The following is an 8,308-nucleotide window of genomic DNA, read 5'->3' on the forward strand; positions in this document are numbered from 1 at the left end:
TCTGCATCTGGCCTCATCCTACCTCACCCAAGGTAATATGGCTAAAGCAAGTTTCCAACATACTTTCACATTTACCTCCGGAGCCCATTTCCACACACATCTGAGGTGGGAAGTGGAGTCCGTGGCCTCTTTGTTGGGTCCCAGTGAGCTTCCAAATGATTACTTCTTCTTACAGAAAGTCCTGCTCTTTTGAAGCTCTTGCCACTTGAGTTTCCCATCCTCTGTCCGACCTGATTTAATCAAGGCTTTGGATCCAGTTGGGCTCTTTCTTCTCTTCTTCATCCCAAGTCCTGCCATTATTCTGGATGACACCCATTTGGCTATTTATTCCACACCCTGGCATATTGCTTCATGTTGTTTTATCTGCTTATATCTATTGATCTTCACTTCTATTCATCTTCAACTCCTTGGTTCTACAGTCACACTTAAATGTGCTCCACTTCCAAAATCCTAAATCAAAAAATGTCTATCAGTTATGTATTGCTGGGTAACAAATTACTCTAAAACTTAGAAGCTTAAAGCAATACACATGAACTTAGTATGTTTTTATCAGAGCATTAAAAATGACACTTGTTGATTTTAAATCCTTGAGAAAAAGTGTCCGCTACTCCAGGCCAGCTCTTGTCCACAGGTTTGCAAATCATTAGCTCCATTTATAGGTGGATTAGCTTCTACACACTTTAAATGTTCATGCTTTAAAATGTTCATACTCCTTGACCATCCTATCCTACTCTACTTTGAGGACATATGTGAAATCATGTTCACTCCAACATTATTTATAGTGGCAAAAAATTGGTAAACCTAATCTCTGATTTATGGAATGGTTAAGTAAACTCATGGAATTCTAAAGTGGTCATATAAAGTGATGTTTATGAAATGTTTGTAATAGCATAGAAAAAACTTGTTATAGAAAGGTAATGGAAAAAAGAAGAAAATCATTTGTATTTATAATTATGAATACATTACTGAAAAAATGTAAGCATCTTTTTTAGGGCTGAAGATTTTAATATTTTAAATTGAGTTGATATAAAGAGAAATAAAGGCCTGATTGGATGAGACAGTTTGATTTGTTTTTTCTCCTTTAGGGGGGAAAGGCAAATCTACTGAGATAATTGGATATTTAAAAATGGCTTTGAGACTTATTTGACCTAAATCAAAACTCAGCCTTTTGTTTCTCTTAAAGTTTGCGTTTGACATGCCTCCTGGAGATACCTCCTAGTGAGGGAATATCAAACCTGTGAGTGGAGTGGTCGCTGCCAGACAACTAGGGACAGCTGTATAACAATTTCAGAAGCTGCTTACCAAAGAAAGCCTAACGTGGAAGAATGAGGCTGTCACACCCTGGGAAAACAGAAAAGAAGGAAGAATATGACAAAGGAGGAAACCAGCTGTTGGACCAAAGAAGGATTTAAATATTTAAAAAATGCCAACCGTTGAAGACAGTTGCTCTGCCACACCAAATCCTGAGGTCTGTCCATTGTCTACTTCTGTTGGACTAGCAATTTGCTGAGCACTATTTTGGGAAAGAATTTGTACAGAACTGGCATATCTTCAGGCCCCAACGTTTCCTCTCATTGACTGATTAGCAGGTGTTGAAAAAGCCAGTGGCAGAAATATCACAGACCCAGCGTGCTCATTTTTATTTTATATCTGAATCTGCGATTTTGTTTGAATGTTTTACTTGTTTCTCCACAATAAAGAGGTAGATAAATTATGGCTGACATAATTACTTTTCCATAGGTATACATACAAATTTATTAATACCGTCATTTATTTATGATTTGTAAATTTAATATTGAGGTTATGATTATACAATTTAAACCTAAACAAATTTAGTAGAGAATGAATCCTCTTTGTAATGAAAGGTGTTGGCATTATGATTTTAAGGAAGCATGCAACTACCTTAGCTTTTCTTTAAAAAACATCCATTTTATTTGGCAAAATAAGTAGTATTGAAATTTCTTACAAAGCCACATGTCAGGTAAGTTCCTGAAACAGCAATCACATCCTCAGAGAAAAAGTAAAAAACAAAACAGTATAGTATTAAATCGCTACACTTGACAAATAATTTTCAGGAATTTAACCATAAGACTTAATTATATAAGACGTAAAGAATGAAGGGTGATTATCCTCACTGCTTCGCCATTTAACAGCCCACTTTGGCATGTTCTTAAACCTGAAAAGAATGAATGGCTCCTCACAGTGGATTACTACAACCTTAATGCTGTGGGTCCCACTAAGGCCCTTATACCCAATACTCAACATTATTAAAATTATTGGCTCCATCCAATCAGCAGCTGGTAAATAATTTGTTATTATAGAAATGGTTAATATGTTCTGTTCAGTGCCTATTTCAACAGCCTCTCAGCCACTTAGCCTTCATCCCTTAAGGGACACAATACACCTCTACTGGGCCCCCCATCGAGGTACCTCAGCAGCCTTGCTGTTGCACACTAACTTTGCAGGCAAGATCTCAACTGTGTTCACCTTTCTCCAGGAGCACAGGTATGACATTGCATTGGTGATATCATCCTCTGAGGAGATCCATTGAAATACTCATTCAGGACATACAAATACTAACAAAGTGGCCTACAAAAACAGGATGGGCCATCGCTCCACAAATAGTGCAAGGCCCTGCCACCCTGGTGAAATTCCCCAAAATTATTTGATGAACTGAGGGCTGCTCCATCTCTGACAATGTCAAGACCCAGCTATTGTCCCCCTCAGCACCTGCAATATTAATGCAAGTCCAACAACTTTTAGTTGTTTTTGGGTTATGGAAGCATCATATTCTGCATTTACTCATTTTAGTTAATCCCATTGATGCTGTAACTTGCTAATCAGTTCACCTTAAATGAGGTCCCCTCCAACAAAATGCTATAAAATCTGTCCAAATTGAAATCAATAGGTATTCTTGTAAGTGCCCTCAGAGACTCCTTCACTGTAGAAGCCTTAACAACCTCCTCTCATGACTCCTGGAATCTCTCGACCACATGTGATGACTATAAGTTGCCCATGGATATCTGATACGAAATACTGTCCTGGGGCCTGCCTGGTGGCATAGTGGTTAAGTTTGCACCCTCCGCTTTGCTGTCCTGGGATTTGCAGGTTCTGATCCTGAGCGTGGACCTATGCACCACTTGTCAAGCCATGCTGTGGTGGCATCCCACATATAAAGTAGAGGAAGATGGGCACAGATGTTAGCTCAGGGCTAATCTTCCTCACCAAAAAAAAAAAAAAAAATACTGCCTTTCCTCAGCTCTGTGCTATATGTCATTAGAGTGATATTTACTGGCCACATACCGGGATCTCCTGGAAATCGAGGTTCTTACAGCCCCTAAGCCTATGACCCTCTGTACTCAATTGCCCATTATGCTTTGGGTCATGGAAGAAATATCCCACAAGCATGGAATTGTGACTGAGGCCTCCTTTCTACAGGATGGAGCCAAACATGAGTTCTCTGGCATATCCCACTTGTAGGAGGGATACAAGTCCTCAGTATCTCCTGTCCTTGGTCCCTTGCCAGATGCATAGTGCTGGAGGAGGTCGCCCCTCTCTGAGACACCTTGGCTACTTTGGGACCCATTGGGATCAACTGAGTGAATACAAATGGGAGTTTGTAGATTTTATAGATGGAATCACCACTACTGTATGTGATGGAGCTCAGTGGAATGTTGCTGTTTTCCCATCTCTTAACCAAAATGTCCCTGATAAAGGAAGGGACCCAAGGGTCAGCACAATTGACCAAACTTCAGACAATCATCTCACCATTGGATTCCATGACCAATAATTGGCCCCATCTGTACATTTTTACATATTCTTGGGCTGTCGCCTAGGCGTCCCTCCCTTTGGGGTAAAGAACTCTGGAGATCTCTTGCTTCACAGACACCCAAAATATAAATTAAGGTAACAAATATCTGTACGTATAGTAAAACCACAATACAACACCTCACCAGGGCATTCCCTATCCCATTTGGAGACATTACTGATAGTGACATCAGACACTACTGATAGTGACTGAGGACTCATTTCACTTCTCAGAAAACATAAGAAAGGCTCTTGAATAAAGCATTCAATGGAACTTCCACCTTCCCTACATGCCCCTGGCAGTCAATTTAATTGGTTTAAATAAGAGGCCCAATGGACTCTTCAAAGAGCTCCTATTTAAGTTACAAAGTAGCAAATGAATCACCCGGTGGGCACCACCATTGCCACAGGCATTGATTAAACTAAATTTATGTCCCCTGGGGACATGCACTTCCTGTACCAGTGCCACACAGATCCTTCAACTGCCTTTCATGGCCTTAAAAGGGGGCACTTCTAAAGTTCATGTTTTAGATGATCACCTCTCCAATTGGTTCTCTCCCTCCTGGTCAAGTGCCTGCTTGGTTTCCTAGGGAGGCATTCTCCGACTGCCTAAAATTCTCTCTCATCACCAAGGTTTAAATTGACGTCAAAGCATTGCATCGTAAGCCCTAAAATTTCAGGTGCTGCTGTAAGGGAGGAAAAATTCTCCTCTACCCTCTTTGGGTCTCTAGCTGGGTCTAAGAATTAATCTGACATAAGACAGATTAACAGGAGAAAAGTATAAAAATTTTATTGAGTTTTTACATGTACATGGGAACTTTCACAAGAGAACGAAGACCTGAAGAAGTGACAAGAGCAGGAAGCTTTTATACCTTTTAGACAAAAAAAAAAACAATAAATTTATGAAGAACTGACAAGACAAAGGGCTCTGGACTATGGGTCGTAAATGGTGAAGAAGTAACAAGGTTTGTTCATATTGCCTTCTTGGCCCTAAATTCTCTGTCCCTGGTGATAAGGATATCTTCTTCCTCCTGGTACAGAGGTGGGGAGGGTGGTACTTTTCACATGGGAGATTTATCTCCTGTTTTCAGGGAAGAAGGGTGATGAGGGGAGGTCAGAGTGATCTTGCTTCTGTCATTTTCTCAAACTCCTTCTGCTAAGATATTCAATATGCCAAGGTGCCATGTTTTGGGGTAGCATGTCCTGAACCCCATCACTGCCTTGATATCTTTGAGCCTCCCAGGACTCCATGAGCTCCTCCACCAGGTAAGACCCCAGACATGCCCCCCACCCAGCAGGAAAGTCTCCTTATCTGGCTAGTTCCTCGATCAGACAGACCAGTTGTGTTTACCTAACAATTTTCACTTCCTTGCCAGCCAGCAAAATTATTTAAACAAGTAATCATGTATTCCTAGGGGAACCAGGGTCACCCCACCTCTGGTTATTACAAAGTCTGCCTACCACAGTCCCACCTTGTTCAGTTTGCACCCAAGTTCAAGCCCTGTGTGGCTTTGCATGGTGTGCAGGTTCCTCCTCCCCTGAGCTATGAGTATATATGACTAAGGAGGTGCCGATAATCACATCTGTCCAGTGGCAGGTGGCATGTGTTTGGCCATCCCATAACTCTAGGGCAGGAATCACTCCCTCACCAATGGGGTGAAAGGAGGCATAGCAAACAGTTGGAGGGTTCTCAAAAGAGAGAAAATACTAACAGGTAGATTTAATCTGAAAGCAATGAGGAAGTACTGAAGTGTTTTCAAGTGTTGACTTACCATGCTCAGTTTTACATGCTAAAAGGTAACCCTGGCCAGCAGGGTGGAAAATGGAATGGAGGGACTGGTTGGAGTCAGGAACGGAAGAGGCTGTTTCAGTAATCCAGATGAGAAATGATGATGCTTGCACTAGCCTTTGGAAAGTGGGAGAGAGAAGAGATTATAGATTCCATAAGTGTTAGGAGTTCAAGTTCACTGGGATTCGAAGGAGATGAAGATGCAACAATGGTTCCCAGGCCTTTAACTTGAGCAGTTGTCATGTGATAATTCCATGAATCCTGATATAGGAGGTAGGAAGTGAAATGGATTTGAAGAAGAGTACTGTAACTGACACCACAGGAGAAGAGGCTCTTTGGAAAAGAGAGATTGGTTAAAAAATCTTCCAAATATTTCAGAAAGAGAAGTAAATGAATCATGGACTGAACAAGCATTATTTGCATTGCTCAATCGTTGGATCATCATTGGTGATCTTTGACCAAGAGCAATTTCAGGGCAGTTCTAGACTAAAGGGGCCTGAGAATTTGAAGGAGGGTGAAGAAGTATAGACAATGAGTGTAGACCACTAAAGGGTACTGTGCCCAAAAGAGAAGGAATGAAATAAAGCCGGATATCATTTTTGTTAGTGTTTTAAATTGGAAGTGACTTGAGTCTATTAGTAGAATGAACAGTACATTTTAGTTGACAGGAAGAAGTCGAAGGTAGAACAGACTGAAGATTAACGGGCTGAGACGCTTGAGCAGGGAACCAAATCCAGATCATAGGGGGTCAGCTATGTTGGGTATGGGTGATACCCGGTGTATTCTTCTCAGACTCTAAGTAAGGATGATAAATGGAGTTATCATAAAGTTGAGAGAGAATTGAAAAAAGAGACGTCTGTCATCAGAAAGGACTTGAGGAGAATATAAAGAGCTGTGTCGTAACCGTCATAGTAAAATACGCAAGAGGCTTGGAGAAAAAGAAAAAAGGCATCGGCTGTGTTTGTAAACCATCAGTTTGATGAGACACAAACTGAATCATTTCCCTCAGTGTCCAGGGGCCAAAACAAAATTGAATTTATCCAGATTATCAAATTGCAGGCAAAAGTGTAGAGGAAAGTCACTAGGCTCAAGGAGTTGAACATGTTAGTTAGGGGAAGGTTGCAGTGTTGACTCATGTGGTTCATCCTGCCCAGACACACATTCAGGAGTCCCAAGAGGCTGAAATGCAGGGAGTAAAAGGAAGTGATCTGAAAAGTAGAAATGGAGTTTGCGATTGTCAAGATTCTGAACAAAGTCCAGGGTGTAGTCATGGGAGTAGGTTGTTGAAGTGAAAAGGAATTTCTAGCCTAGAGCTTTTGAGTATTGTTTAAATACACAAGGTTGGAAAACTGAAGAGGATTGAGTCAAGGTTTATTGAGTTCTCACCTGATAAATCTAAAGTCATTGAAAATCAAAATAGCCACAGAATATCATATACACTAAAAAACTTAACATCTCAATAATTTAATCAAAAAAAAAAAAAGCAAAATTAAATCATTTGTCCATTAGTGAAAGACTTTCAGTTGTGGAATGTGAAGCATTTGTCTGAGATCGTGTAATAGAGAAGATCATAGGTAGACCTTCTGGTTAGACCAGGTTTTGAATCTTGGCGTCATTTACCAGCTGTGTTATCCCTCTAGGCCTTATTTAGCCCATCTATATAATGACAAAAATAATAGTATGCACCTCATAAAATTGTTGTGAGAATTAATGTAAGAACAAATGTAAAGATATTAGAATATTGCTTAGCACACAGTAGCTCCTCAATTAATGCTACCTCTTATAACACAATCTGTTATTTCTGCTGCTAGCTAATATGTTATCAGTTTCTTACTATATTAGTTTACAAAAGTCTATTAGTTTTCTCTTGTTGCTGTAACAAATCACAACAAACTCACTGGCTTAAAACAACACAAATTTATCCTCTTACAGTTCTGAAGGTCAGAAGTTCAAAATCAGTCTCACTGGACTAAAGTCAAAGTGTCAACATGGCTGGTTCCTTCTAGAGGCTCTAGAAGATAATCTATTTCCTTGCCTTTGCCAGTTTCTAGAGACCACCTAACTCCTTAAATTGTTGCCCCTTCCTCCATCTTCAAAGCCAGCAGGGTAGTGCCACCACATTCTGTCACTGACTCTGCTTCTGTCATCAAAGTGCCTTCTCTGACACTTCGCTCTTGTCTCTCTCTTACAAGGACCCACCTGGATAGAATAGCATAATCTCCTCATCTCAAAATCCTTAATTTAGTCTATTCTGCAAAGCACCTTTTGCTATGAAAGTTAACATGTTCACAGGCCAGGAATTAGGACATTGACTTCTCAGCAGGAGGAGGGAGGGGCATTATTCCATCTACTGCAGGCAAGTACACTGGAGATATTAGTGAAGGATGGATATGAATATTGCATAACTTTAGACCAGTCATGCGTCAAGTTCTTTTATTTTCTTTCTCAATTTCAGCATCAACAAACACATAACAAATTTGCAAATAAATAAATAAATAAATAAATAAATGAAAACCTGATGGATGTGAGAAATGCCCACCTTCCCCATCCCTACCTTTTTCTTAACAACTTGACTCTCCAATTTATGACAAGAAAATATGTCACTCGCTGCTCTCTCTGTTCTCTGTTGCCACTGTGGGACAGTGCCTGTACTTCTGCTCTTTCCTTTCCTTGTAGACAAAGCAGCTTGTGGCTTCCCATTGTTGCTAATGT

Source organism: Ceratotherium simum, chromosome 12, assembly GCF_057802395.1.
Source record: "Ceratotherium simum simum isolate JZ-2026a chromosome 12, ASM5780239v1, whole genome shotgun sequence".
Taxonomy (NCBI): domain Eukaryota; kingdom Metazoa; phylum Chordata; class Mammalia; order Perissodactyla; family Rhinocerotidae; genus Ceratotherium; species Ceratotherium simum.